Below are 15660 nucleotides of genomic sequence, written 5' to 3'. Positions count from 1 at the left end.
ATATGCAGCTTGGTGCTTCAGATCTCTGGCATCCCATTGTCTTACAAGCTGGTACTGTCAATTTCTGCTACCCATCAAACATGGAATGACCACAGAAACAGACTAGAAACCAAACGACAATGCCAGTACAAAATTGTATTCAGCTTGCCAAATGCTTTAATGAAATACAAAAGTTGAAACCAAAAAAATGGTGCATGTAATTGTATGCAAATGTTTGTCATTTGTCATCAATAGAAAAGCAGTAAAATACAATATCTATGCAGTTTATGCGTACTGTTCATTAATGATGCAGGCTAATACTTGAGCATTGTTTCAACGTGAATTAAAAAAAACATGAATAAAAAAGGGTTGTAACAACATAACAACATAACATATCACAGGTGTGTGTGTCCATCACACGTCTACCTAATATTTGGACAGGAAAAGGTAAAAATGTATATTCATATACCCATCTCTAAGTCAGAAAACAGTCTTGGAAACACTCAGGATTGTGTTTTATATCGTCAAATTCCTAAACTTCATCACTTCAGAGACTAGTGTCATGAATTGTACGGTAATGGTCACAGCTTGGCTACTTGAGTGTACATTAATTGGTCACCCGCATCCAGGAGGGAAAATTTACTCCACCCATTAAATCAGCTTGAAGTAATAGAACGAAATCAATGGAATGGATTATGTGAGATTGCATTGGAATTCTTGGAACTTAATTTTCCGAGGATAATGCACACCCTCATACCCAAGAATCACGTCATTAGAAGTTACTGATATCGGATGTCTATTCCAAAATGCAATAGTGTCACCAGAAATAAGAAAATGAAAAGCAAAACATAACCCCCAACATTGTGCTTGTGGAGTTTAGGTATTAGCCTACAGTTGTTACTTAATCTGAAAAGTGGTTTGAACTTGTAACAAATGGACCCGTATCTAGTTAGAGTCTTTACCCTTCCTCTTGTGGCGTGTCTTGCGGCACTGGTTCAATGGATACCGGCTTTTTTGGACACAGTGGTGCGTGCGCCTGTCACAGCTTCTACATTTGCAGCGGTGGAACTCGGGGTAATAGATGACCGGGTTGACGTTCCGAGGGCAGCCCACCAGCCTCGCAGTCCGATACACCAGAGAGCCTGGCGTACAGCCTCGTTGAATCAAGAAGTTTTTACCCACTCGCCCTCTGAAGTTGGTGTCCTGGAATTGATATCATTGGATTATTGCAAAAAGATTTTGTGCTGCAAAAAATAATTAACTCATTAACTATAATGACTATATCATTACTATAGATACTAATAAATAGCACAGTCCAACATAAGAATCGTTCTTTACCTGTGTGTAACAATATCCACTGCAGATAGTAGTATTTATGAGGACACACTGTTCACACTCATACTTCTCAATCATTAGAGTAAAGTTCTTCAGTGTGCATCCACATGCGGTGTCTGCAATCAACACGCAAAGCAACACACATACAAACAAGGACATGCTGGACAAGTAGACACGGTCCATACATTAGCAGACACACACAAAACGACTTCTGTTGTTGTCCGTTCGTTGTCTGCAAATGTACCCTCTGTGAGGAAAAAAAAACAGAAAAGTCCCATTGAAAACTGTTCATATCTAACATAGGGTTTGCAACACTGTTAGAAAATAAAAGTTCCATCAATGTATGGCTTCACTATAATAACACATTTCACAAAGCCCAGAACAAAAAGTCTCCACTACTCCAACTGTTATGTCCTTCAATCCTGTGCAACCATCTATTACCCTGTATATACCACTGCTCACCTCTGCTCCTGTCCTCTTCTCCCCTCCTCTGCAGGGTTACGGCTTAACAAGGGGACTTGTTCATCTTCTTTTATGGAAGACCTATCCACCTGATACCCTGCATGCCCTATTCGATACACTTCCGTGTGTAGTGGATAGGGCAAGGCTTTTAGCACATCAACAATAACAAAGTTATACAACTCAAGCCCTCGGTCTTATCATGTGATGATAAGACCGAGGGCTTTATGGGTCATTATTTTTGGGGAATCTGTTATACAAATTCCAAACAAAGTGAAAGGCATTTCTTGATACATGTATTTCAATTGCCTTTCATTGAATTATAATCAATACAATTATGACAATACAATTACATGTATAGGCTATTTAGCTTATGTATCACTGTAGGTATATTTAAATATAACTTTAACTAACATATACAACTACGATTCTTTCTTTCTAGTAGTTCTTATGAATTATGCTGAAATGTGAGAGTAGGGTTGCATGGAAGCAGGAGGTGTAATCTCCATAACAGAATACAGTGAGTGATGACTGCAAACATGTAAGGAGCATCCATGCCCATGCGGTAGGGGCAGATCTCTTCCCAATGCACTCTGTCATCTTAGGTAATAAGGAGAGGAGAGGCTGACACTGGGTCAGGACGCACTTGGTGCAGTCCCACCTGAGTGGACAAGTTATCCTTATTTAAGCCATTAATGCTACCATGATTATCTTCCGTGCCTTATCACTAGACTTGCCATGTGCCTTACCCCACAGCTCGTGTTGGAGGTCATCATTGTTACCACACCTTTTGACGGATGTCAGGCGGCACTGTTGTAGATCTGCCCTTTCCACCCATGTCCAGTATATTTGAAAATGCATATTTTATTCCCTTTAGTTTTAATTAAGGCTCATGTGTTACCTTAAACTAGTTCACTTTTTATTTTGTCCAAACACAAATGTCCGTGTCTTCCCTAAGCCTGTCCCGATTTTTTAAAAGATCATAATAGTAGCCGTAAGTAGGGCCGACCGGGTATGGTTGTAACACATTTTACCTAAAACAATTTTTTTTTTTAAAGCTACAGTTCTGGACCTTTTAGGCAAAATGCCCACATTTGTCTTCTACAAGTGGCAAACATTTAAATCTCCTCAACTATATCACAGGATTTGTGAGATTACTACTGGGGTAGGTTGTAACAGGTAGACAAAATGCAAAAAAACAATGGGACTCCATTTGATATGCCGATTTAATGATACGCATAAACAACAGGGTTTGAAAATAGATTCACCAAACAAAATATTCTTAAACTGTATTGTAAATGAAGATATGCATCCTGTGTGTGTGTGTGTGTGTGTGTGTGTGTGTGTGTGTGTGTGTGTGTGTGTGTGTGTGTGTGTGTGTGTGTGTGTGTGTGTGTGTGTGTGTGTGTGTGTGTGTGTGTGTGTGTGTGTGTGTGTGTGTGTGTCTGTGTGTGTCTGCGTGTGTGCATTTGTGTGTTTCATTGGCAAAGGCAGGCTGAATGCCAGTGCCACACACATCTATATGCCTATACATGAAAAATGGTAGGCTACATTCAGTGTATAGTACAAATAGAATCATATAACATACAATCCATTTTTCACATAAAGAATAAAGATCATATTAATGTAATGAACAAAATATAAATATAATAACATTTATACTTTGTGTGTGTGTATTTGTGACTCTTAAGAGAGAGAGAGAGAGAGAGAGAGAGAGAGAGAGAGAGAGAGAGAGAGAGAGAGAGAGAGAGAGAGAGAGAGAGAGAGAGAGAGAGAGAGAGAGAGAGAGAGAGAGAGAGAGAGAGAGAGAGAGAGAGAGAGAGAGAGAGAGAGATGAACAGTTGTTTTTTTTGAGAACAGGGCAACATCTTCAACATCTTCTCTGGTAACAACTTTGTATGTATGGTTGTAACACTTTCAAACCATGCGTTACAACCTACCCCGCCCTGTCATCCATTATTAAACTAGCAGTATTGGCATGGTGCTTTGACATTCGCAAGGGAGAGATACACCATTCTTTACTAAAGAAACTATAGTTTGACCTGATATAATTCATACAACTTTATCTACAACGGTAAAAGTACTAGAAGACAAACAGTTAAAAAAAAAAGTTACTTTCTTACCTTAAAATTTGGATTTCTCTCGGAACTCTCTCGGCGCCACTTTTCTCTCGGAAAATGGCGCCAACTAGTGGAACATTTCCATGAGTGATCGCTTACAGGGATGGGGAACTGGCGGCGCGGGCATGTGGCCCGCGGTCCGCATGCCCACTCAGCCTGCACATAATTAAAAAAATAATAATAATAATAATAATAATAATTATAATAATAATAATTGATCGAGTTACAGAAAACTCGTTCAAGAAAGATGAGAAGAATTCATAGAATTCAAAGGCAAACCCATGCGTCTAGTTTGCTAATAAGCGATATCAGTCATTAAAGATATCCACTTAAGTCGCCACTACAACTACTACAACTGCTTGTTGGGTTTGAGTTCATTGAGTTGTTGCACTTAATGTTGGGCCACTGTTTTTCAGTTTTTTGACTTCATTGAATGATGATGTATGTGAGCCCTTTGCACTGATAAAAATACTGACCATTCATGTGGCTGTTTGAGCATGGAAAACATGAAATTAATGTATGTTGGTTCAATTAACATACCGTACATAGGTTATGATTCTGGACGATTTTTTAGGTAGTGGCCATCGCCAAAATGCACCAGAATACAGGAAATCATCTACCAAATTCAAAATTATGTAGCTTCTCTCAGCTCACGTATAGTTGAAGTGTGCAGTCATGTGGCCCTCCGATGGTTATGATAAAAAATGTGGCCCTCTTTATCATGAAAGTTGCCCATCCCTGTAGCATCATCATCAATGCCAGCTGACATCAGACGCCTTGCCAGAGAAAAACAGTTCCAGCCATCACATTAGGTGAGTCTAGAAATGCAGCAAACATGAGGCTTAGTAACACAGCAGTTATAGACTTTTTTTGTCTTTTTTTTTCATCTTTAGTTATGTGTTCATAATGGTATGGCCCTCTGAGGACTTTGGAAAAATTGAAATGGCCCTTGATGTGAAAAAGGTTCCCCACCCCTGTCGTAAAGGTAGGAGGAGGAGACTGAAATCGCACATGGCTCATATCTTATCCCTGATTTGTGGAATTGGTGGCGTTACAACTCACCCCGTGTTACAACTATCCCGGTCTCTCCTAGCGCTTTTTTGATAAGTGTAATGCCGCGTTTCCACTGCAGGGTGCGGAAAGGATCGGTTCGCAAAGGTGCGGTAGGGAGGGGGCGGTATAGCCCAGCTCAGTTCTAATTAGGTCGCGTTTCCACCGCCGACAGTACCCTTTTTTAGGTAGGCCGGATGTCGATCGCCGCGGCAGCTACGTAAACATCGTAAACAACGTCTTCCTCCCCAAGAATGCAGACGAACGTCTCCACCTCCTTGTTCGCCCAAGCAAGCGTTTTACGCGACATGTTCATTGTAAAAAAATAATACCTCCAGGCTACTGTTTGTTTGTTTTTATCCCCATGTCGCCCGGAAGTGATGATTCTGTCGACCAATCAACGGAGTGGGTGTGTAGCTAGAATTTCCCGGGACCCTTTCAGGCGTATCGTCTCGTTTTCAGTACCCCAACGGAGGAGTCCTGAAAACGAGGCCAAAACGGGTACGGCTAAGTCCGGGTCACGCCCACTTTTGGCGGTGGAAACGCAACCCGTACCGCACCTTTGCGAACCGATCCGTTCCGCACCCTGCAGTGGAAACGCGCCATAATGTTACCCAGGCGTCTTTTATACTGACCGTGTCAAGTTTCTCACGGTGGGATTTCATTGGCTATGGTGTTGCAAACGTATGTGTGTGTTATTCAACATTGTTGTGATACAGTCTCTGTTTGAAATTATATTTGATGAAAACTATTTTGATCCTTTGTGGTATGGTGGTCTCGTGCTAGGTATGACTCGAGAGTGGCAAATGTTCAACACGTGGTTTATTCTAACAGAGACACAAGGTTAACGGGCTTGCGTTCTGGAGAGTGGAACGGTAAATAAGCCACCCCTCTATATTTTAATTTATCCAGGTAAACATTTGGTATGTCTTGGCTTAAACGGAAATGGCATATTGTCATCATATTGTGGCGGGGGATACCACAGTATCAGCGGCCTTGCTTATTGCTGATCCGATCCAGAAGTTTGATATTTCTATAGCTTGTATTCTGATTTGTTTGACTATATTGCTGACTCAGCTCGATTTTTACAGAGAGGTATATATATTCTTTCTTAGGCATCCCCTTTCTTAATTTAGGACCATAAAACGTCTTGTTGAGTCTCCAAGAGTGCTGCATAGGCCTACTTGAAATTCTGTAAAATGTTAAGGGAATTCTGATTAAGTGAGGATGGCGAACTGTTTTAAACACCTAGTGTGTTCAAAAAACATTTGGGCTCAAAGCTGGCGTCCGATTTAGGCCTACGTTTGAGATTATGGCTCTGATCTCAAATAATTTATTTATCAACATATTTGTTCAATAGTTGTTTGTGAATTGTAGCCGACTTTACTTTTGCTGTAGTAAAAAGATTAGATTATTTTTTACGATGCTAATCAGAAATAAATGAATTATCTGTAGGCCTTTTGCCTCGACCATTTTCTGCCACCATGACAAATAATTCAAATGAATTCCCAAATTAAGCTCACTTAGCACTTTAAATGCATGCAAATAATGATACATTTGGATAATGATTTGTGTAGATCCACACAAATAAATGAATATGCCTACATGAATAAATATAGTTGCAACATTAAACCCCTAATATAGGCAAAAGAACTTTGAAGGAAATAATCTTGTTGTGTTCATGTATATTAGAGGATTTATTCAAGACTAGGGCAGCGCCAGGCAAGGTTAAAATATCGTATTGGCCTTGCACTTCAGTTCAACCTTTGCTTCTCCCTTACGGCTGTTTGGTTTATAGGTGATGCTTGTGGCTTTAGCTCCAGACTGCTTCATGCCCCAGAACCAATGAGAACCCATACACGTATTCGACAAATACTCTATAAGTGGGTCAAATAGAAACGGAGACCTCTTCCTTTTTGACAGACCGGGTTGTGCCCCCAGGTCAGGAAAACGCTACCTACACCAAGAGCTACATTTGGATTTGTGACGGGGCTGTTTAGCTGGCCGTAACGTTAGACAACGGAAGGTGAACATTTTGGGCTAGATATTTACTACTTACATAACTATGATTTTGAGTTTCCAGAAAATGGTTAGCCAATCCATCATTTTAGCATTTATCAATGATTGTCAATCTCAGTGTACAACCTTCGTCCGAATTTAACGGAACATATTTTATTTAAGGTGTTTTATATTTTATTTCAAGAAAAGTGGGAGGAGAGTAGTCTGAATTGGGTTCTGGAGCTGTGCTCCACCTCATCCATCGCACTCATTCGCCAGCCGTGGGTGATTCCAAGGCAGTGAGTCTACATCCACTAGTGGCGCTGAAATTAACACCATCTAGCTTCTCCTGTTAGAACAACACACTCGGCCCATAGTTTCTGTGCACCCACTCACCCGGATCAGGTGATACCCTGCTAGGGCAACAATTGGCTCATGTCTCAGACCTTCCCCGAGGTGATTGGTCGAGTGACGAGCACTCTGCATGTAACCTCTACAATGAGCTTCCTCCCACAGGAGGAAACGCAGCTAGCGTGTGTCTATATACACTCCTCAAAGTCAATGCCTTTTAAATGATGGTGCATTTTTGTATTTTCCTTCTTAAATAAAAGTATGTATGAAGTATAGATTCACATATGTATCGCTTCTGATCGTTTTTTAGCTTTCACCCTATAGTATCTAAAATAGTTTAGTATTACGCAAACGTGAAGCATGCTGGGAATAATGATTACGGACATTTCGCCCCTTTCACTTAGTTTGACCTTTTTTAATTTATAAGTCGCTCGTTTGTAATGCATTACCAAGTGAGTGAATGATGGTAGAATTTCTTACGTTAGCAAATAATATATTTCAACTTCCACGGATAAAGGTCAAAGAATGACATTAGAATAGCACTATACAATGGAGATTACCTTAAAACAACGTCATCCTATAATTTCCCCCAAAGACAATGCCATAAAACGTCTACATTTCCAGTGTACGCGAAGAAAGCAAAAACTCGATTTTGAAGCTTCAGCCTCGAATCGACCACCAGATGGCAGAAAGACTCCGCCTGAAATCAATTCAGGGCTCGAGATCACGAACCAATGGATATCATAGTGTTGCTCCCTGGGCAGCCGCATCCCCAGCCAACGATATTCGACAACAACAAGCCATTAAATATTTACTGGGGTGGTGAAGAGGGATTGATGTCACTTGACACGAAAAGTGTACATAACAGTATCTGCCGGAAAATATGTTACCCGTAAGTGACAAGTTAGATTCCAAATGCCCACACAATTTATGCAACAAAATGGAAACTCATACCAAAATTAAGAGCTGCACAACAAAGACCCGTTTCCGTTTCTATTCTATCCGGCATCTTTCCGTTGGTGGAAATAATTGGTGTTCTTGGTAGGCCTATTAATTTCCAAGAGCCAAGGTCCTCTTAAACACTTCGAAACAGCAAGCACACAGAGATGGAGGCATGAAGTACACCAGTGAAAGCCTAGAACAGAAGGGCATAGCATGTGGGGCCGTCACTGCTATCCATCACCACCGTGATGAAAAACACAGACAGTGTATTAAGGCTCTGGAAGGAGGCCGTGCTTTTGTCAATCTCCAACAGCTGATTATCCGCCCACCACATTCCGTGTCTACAGAGTTCAGGGGATGGTGCTTTATTTGAGGGTGACCTTGGACACCTGATGAGGTAGAGGAAGCGACGTGACGTACATCATCCTTTAAGTTGCGCATCATTAAGACCGAAGGAATCTGGAGGGATCCGGTTCGGCTTCCACCAGTTCACCTTCTGTCTCTTGTCTTCGGTTTTCGTTCACCCTCATGGACCTGAAAGAGCAACACAAGACCACTGAAAGATCAGATCAATCCATTGATACATTAAATACTGCTTACATACACACACACAAGCATACACATCCACACACTCGTGAGCACACACACACACAGGCATAGAATCACTCACATACACTTTTAACATGCTGGTAAAAGTGAGATCTGACATCAATAAATTAGCATAAACATGTCGACAGTGTTAGTACACTTGTTTGTTTCCCTTTTCATCCCAGGTGTGCAGATGACTGCATGGCTTTCTTTCTCTAATTGGTGACCCTGGTCTCCTGCGATTATGGCCTGAGACAGCAGCAGAACAATCACACATATAACCCAAGAGGACAGAAATAGAAACAACGACAGTGCCAGAACGGACGGCCTTCTGCCTTTAACAAATACCAAGGCTCTCCACGTTTCAGTGGCTTGGGTAATTAACAATGGGGCCCACACTTCTGGGTTCAGACAAGAGACTTCAAGACAGTGCTACCTTCCGCTGTCACAACCTTTCCTTAAATAGTCCTGCGGCTGATTCCTGTTTACCTGTCACCTTGTCCAAAAGTGGGAAAATTGGAGAGAAATTGAGATATAGTTAAGATAAAGATGCATGCATGGAAAATGCTAATTCAGTTATTCCAGTTCATTTTGTATGATCTCAATTGTACGTTTTTTAAAGTCAATGAGCTATTGCCCGGCCTACATTTTGATGCAAATATAGCTCAACAAATTTAGGCCAAATTCAGTCATTACGCATGTAATGACTGAAGCAGTCATTACATGCGTAATGACGCATGTGGGATTAAATTTCCCAATAGGATGGCATTTTTGATTTAAGCCAATTTAGAAAGTGGCATATTGTGTGGCTGGTCGGGCAGAAGCTGTGCCCAGGTAGGCAGTGCTTCAGTTTATGTTGGAAGATTCCACAACGGCTAATCTTGGCAGTGGTGGAAATCCTTCTTGTATCTTCCTATCGAACAAGTGGCATGTGAGCTTTAACAATTGTATTATTGTCTGGGTTGTATCAAGGGTTTGAAAGTGACACCAAAATTAGAATGAGTCAAACCAAATCAGCTCTCTTCATGTCTCTCCTCTTCCTGTCGCCCCCTTTTTATTTTCGCTCTCTTGCCATAGCATCCTCTGAAGGGGAGGGCCCAAATTACAACCTGCTGCTTACCATGCTGCTAACAGTGAGGCTATAACCATGACTGGCCTGGAGACCAACATTAAGAACAAAGAGGAAAGGGGGTGGAGGAAGGGGGCGGGGACAAATATATTAATACCATGAATAAATAGCCAAATAATAAATAAGTGGATCAAAAAAATAAAAGAACAGGACAAAAAATGAAGTGTTGCTATGAAGGCGAACTGATGAATAAGAGGGTGAAGAGGGAATGGGCGGAAAGATGAGAGGATAGGGAGGAACAAGGGAAAGACGGAGGCAGTGAGGGAGGGTGAGCTTCCGACAAAAGGAAGTGGGAGACGTTCCAGAAAGACTCATACTGGTGTGTGTGTGTGTATCCGTGTTTGTGTGTGTGTGTGTGCGTGCGTTGTGCGTGTGTTTGAACATGTTGGCACTAGTATTTAATGAGCTCAAACAGTTGATATTCACACCCACTAATAGTATTATATTATTTGGCAGATTTGAACTATACAGGGAAAGGGTACGGCGCATTCCTGTTGATGATTGAATCCTAAATTAAGCCTGCAAAGAGTATATTTGCATGCAAATCCATGAAACGACCTTGTGCAGTATGGTGGATACACAATAATTCCTTATTATTTAAGCAGCTACAATATGGGCACCAAGGTACCTACTTATGATTAATTGGAACATATCATAACACATATAATGGGCACAAATAATGAACAAAAACATATCTTAGAAAATAGATTGGCTTAGTTAACAACATAAATTGAGGTCATGATTGATTTTGCAGGTTGAAATCTAGGGTTGAGGTGATTCTAAATCTGTAAAACCGTGGAGGTGACCTAAGAAACAACAAAGACCTGCGGAGGGTCCAGAATGACTGAAACCGAGTGCAGAGAATTAAGGTGCCAGGAATGTAGAGGACATCATCGGCGAAGGGTGATTTGGGAAGGCAGAAACAAGTGACATAATGAACGAAGGAGGAGCCAAAGCCTGTAGTGGCCGGCCTTTTCTGATGGCTGTCGGCCTTGAAATCTGTCCGCTTCCGAATGGCACATTTGGCAACCCACATAAACGCACACACACAAAAGAGGAATGTTTGCGCAGAGTACTCAAAGCTTGGGCGCAATTCAATTTCATTGCGACAGCTGTGCTTTCTCCATTTGCCTTAATGGTACAATAGAGACATCTTTACCATTCTCCCCATTGCCTGGGTGAAGGCGACAGGGGGCAGCCAAGACGTCAGTCCATGAGCTATAGCTATGGCATGTGCCCTTTTTCTCCTCCTCCACTGCTCTCCACTCCTCAAAGCCGGGGTCAGGTTCTATTACTGCTAATACGATGATTACTCAAATGATCCCACTGCACGCCTTCCTTCTCATCTCAACCTTCAACACTTACTCATTGCCAGTCTCACCAACCAGACTTTACATTAACATCTGAAGGCTGATGGCAGACAAGCTTAAATCAGGGTAAATGGGTTTAATTTTCTTTCACTTCAAATGCCTTTCGAACAATAAATTTGCGGGGGGGGAGGCGGGGTCGGAGATTTGTGAAGCGTAATACATGGATGGGGTCTCTCCTGGAAACAACCTGTCCGGCGGAACAACAACCAACTAGACATGTCTGACCGACATGGGGCTCGGCTCGAGAAGAGGACTGATAACTGAAACGATAGCATTGTCTTCCTGTTATTGGTACCCCTCCTTGGCCAATAGCGAACACAGACTTGGTCAGCACTGGTAAACGACACCTTCACAGTACCCAGTCTGTTAAGTTTTCAAATCAAACCGGTAGTAGACTGGCCAATGTAGAAATACATTTGTGTAATATCTTCTCCTGAGACCTCCAACTTGTTAATTTTCAGAAGCATCGATCCATAACAATATAGAATACTCTGCGTAACCCTGTGTCTTCTCCCAGATGATCGGCTAAACTAGAAGGGTCGAACTTATGGATCCAAGATGAACTCAATCCAACCAAACCTATGATATGTCATATGAGGCTATCTGGAAAGACATCCAGAGATCCCTTCAAAGTTCACAGGCACTTGTCTAGGTGGTCCTCACGCACGTCTTGTTGACTTGTTGCCAGTTACTCTTATAGGATAAATAAACTGGGTCCAAATTGGGTTTGTTATAGGTGACTAAAATCATAAGCAGCCATATTATGAGAAAAAGTCAAAGGGATATATTACTGATAGACACAGACAACACAGAAAGAGAGACACACAGACAGAGACACACAGACAGAGACACACACACACACACACACACACACACACACACACACACACACACACACACACACACACACACACACACACACACACACACACACACACACACACACACACACACACACACACAGGAGCATATGCTCGAGCTTTCAATGAATGTGGTTTGAATAAAGCTGCAGTGAGCTCAAGGTTTCAGTGAATGTGTGTGGGCAAGAGTCGACTGGAGCGAGTGGACAAAAAGCCCATGTAATACTGCGATAAAACTCTGTACAAAAGTGTACAAGCGAGTGTGTGTAGTCAAGAGTGTGTTTTTCAGGTGTGCTGTAAAAAAAAGACCAGGTATGTGTTGCCTAAGCCCAACTACAAATACATTGCATACCCAGTCCCTCCCGCGTCTCTCTCTGTACCCAAGCAGCATTGCACACGAGCGGCCACAGACGCACAGAAACACAGTAGTTAGTTCCTGCGTCATACAGTAACCATCTGTCAGCAAGTCAAACACATGCACACACACGTGCACACACAAACAAATAAACACACACACACAAACACAAACACACACAAACACACATGCACACACACGTGCACACACAAACAAATAAACACACACACACAAACACAAACACACACACACACACACACACACATGCACACACAAACATGCACAAACAAACACACACGTACACACACAACCACAAACACACACACAAAGAGAAACACATGCACAAACACACGTGAACAAACAAACACACACACACACACACACACAGCCGCAAACACACACACACACACAAACACATGCACACACACAGATGCACAAACTCACGTGTACAAACACACACAAACACACACACACACACCCCAAAGGCACAAATTCCTACACTAACAAACTCAGAAGCGCAAATGGGTTCATTTGTATTACAAATGAGGAGAAACAGAGCGTATAGGTATGCCTACCTAATGAATGTCCACAAGGATAGACAGTATTTAACATATAAAACCCTTTGTCTGTCCTCTGCCATGGTTTTTATGACTCAGTCGGGTTAGAGTTGGTGTTAGGGGAATTTGTCCATCAATCTGGAGTTGAAGGGTCAGAGGATTAAACCCTCTAACTCTGCTTCTGCCTTTAACATCTCTCTCTCTCTCTCTCTCTCTCTCTCTCTCTCTCTCTCTCTCTCTCTCTCTCTCTCTCTCTCTCTATCTCTCTCTCTCTCTCCCCCCCCCCCCCCCTCTCTCTCTCTCTCTCTCTCTCTCTCTCTCTCTCTCTCTCTCTCTCTCTCTCTCTCTCTCTCTCTCTCTCTTGCTCTGTCTCTTTCTCTGTCTGTCACACACGCACACACACACGCACACACACACACACACACACACACACACACACACACACACACACACACACACACACACACACACACACACACACACACACACAAACACACACACACACACACACACACGACACAGTCCATATTTTTGTGTCTGTGTTATTGCCAAAGAGTGATGTCATTGTCCTTGGACGTTTTTCACCCTTTTGTCTGTGTGCGTGTGTGTTTGTGTGTTTGCGTGTTTGTGTTTGTGTGTGTGTGTGTGTGTGTGTGTGTGTGTGGGGGGGGGGGGGGGGGGGGGGGTATGTGTGTGTGCGTAATGAAATGATGAAAGTTGATGTTTAATCCTGCATTTTAATCCCGACCCCTAGCAATCCTCTGGCCAGCCTGCACTCTGTAGAGCCTGAGAAACCCTGGAACGACAGCTGTGAGTGACTGTCAAAGCGGGGAATGGGACGCAAACAGTTGGAGCCTCCATTAATTATCGATATCTTATTAATTTCAGATTAAAAAAAAAGGCAACATTTAAGTTGGGGGTCTGTGTTTGTTGTCTGTGAGCGTGTGTGTGGGAAAGAGAGAGAGCGAGAGAGAGAGCGAGAGATGAAAGGGCCGATTATTTCTCTCTCCTGGGTGGGAGACAGTGAGTGAGAGTGGAGAGTGAGTAGGAGGGAGGGGAGCAGTCGAAACACGCGCTAAAACGAGCAAACTAATTCTCAGCGAAGAGCCAGATAGTCGTACCAGAGCACGGGCTGCAGAGTTATCATCATCACCGTTATCCATCACTCGTTTTTTTTGTTGTTCCTCTTCATCTTGATATCCGATTCGAATGCTGAGCCTGCGAAGTGTCTTTCCTCAAGTTACGACGCCAAGTGGAAGCAAAGTTTTTCCTCTTTAATTGGGATAGCGCTTCCAAAAACGCACCCACGGTTCCCGATATCTGCGCCAATACTAGGTAAGGCGTGTCAGTGCATGTTAACATGATGGTGTTACTAGATTTGTCGATTTTATTCACATCACAGCATAAGAGGGTAACCAAGATTAGTGTTACTGTAGGAAGGCAATGTCAGTCAAGCCGTTAGAAGGCAAAATGTTGGATAAAGAAAATAAGGATTCTTGAAGATTCAGCCATAGTGAAATTGTTCACATTCTGAGAAGCTAAATTGTGTGTCAAACTGCGCTACCTCAAAATGAAATGGAAAATAAAATGAATCGGAAGTCTGGCTGGTGTGCAACGCAACACGACGAAAATGATCGAGAACTGAACTTGCCGAACTTGTTGATTTCCCAGTGCTTGTTGTCGTCTACATCAAAGCAGCCGCTCCTAATCATTTCTTATTAGCCACAGTCTGCCTGCCAGGGCAAGGCGCGCGGAGTCCCACTGGAGACAAACATGGCTCGCAATTGAATCTGGATGCGGACAGCGGGGGGAGGATTTTGAATTGTTATGTATAATTATTATTTGTATAAGTCAAACGTGCCAATTTTTTTATGTAGGCAAAGCGCACACACTAATCTCACACTTTCTCCTCGAGCGCGATCGGCGTGGAGACTTGTGAAGAGATGCAGCACTTGATCCAAGTCGATAATTAATGGAAGTAGGGAGAATCCTGGAATGTAGGCTTTGTCGGAAGGTACAGGTGGATGAGATGCTGTAGAGCTGTATGAAGTGGGATCATTATTTTGCATGCAATGCTTGGGTTAAACTATATTCCTTGAATTATTAGATAGCCTATTTTGATGTAGAAAACGTATACTGTAGGCCTATATATTATAGTATAGTACAAAGCTGTATAGTACAGTTATATAACAGTATACCATATCTACATTTGGTATTGGCAGACCTTAGACATAAATTTGCCCTAATTAAGATGTTCTACATTACAGTAAATACTAAATAGAGCAACTGTAAATTGTCAGAATGTGATTAAAAAGACGATGGTGTTGGTTTATTGTGTAATTACATGAAGAGCACTGATTCATTGAAAGAGGCAGTTAATAAGATAGGAATATTCTCTCTATACTCATAACCCAGGTGTTATGCCCCTTGTCTGACACGTTTACACCTTCTCAGCCCTTGGCACTGAGAATGGTATTGAAATAGACTACATAACAGGAACAGTCAGTTTACATTACCTATATGTATGCATGTGTGTCTGTCTGTCTGCCTGCCTGTGTGTTTGTGTG

At 42.2% G+C, this 15660-nt stretch overlaps 1 protein-coding gene across 2 annotated transcripts in view; it reads left to right on the top strand.

The window, feature by feature from the left end:
- The first annotated feature begins 13891 nt into the window (after positions 1–13891).
- Positions 13892–15660, top strand: part of camkvl (CaM kinase-like vesicle-associated, like) — a 41191-nt gene continuing 39422 nt past the window's right edge. Inside the window, exon 1 of one of the 2 annotated variants that reach the window (XM_030364529.1) lies at positions 13892–14428. The gene's annotated coding sequence lies outside the window, so the exon portion shown is untranslated. The remainder of the gene's footprint in view (positions 14429–15660) is intronic. The other variant, XM_030364536.1, reaches the window with a different exon arrangement.

Source organism: Gadus morhua, chromosome 1 (assembly GCF_902167405.1).
Source record: "Gadus morhua chromosome 1, gadMor3.0, whole genome shotgun sequence".
Classification (NCBI taxonomy): Eukaryota; Metazoa; Chordata; class Actinopteri; order Gadiformes; family Gadidae; genus Gadus; species Gadus morhua.
Note: the sequence above shows the minus strand (reverse complement) of the source record. Positions and strands in the feature narration are given on the sequence as shown.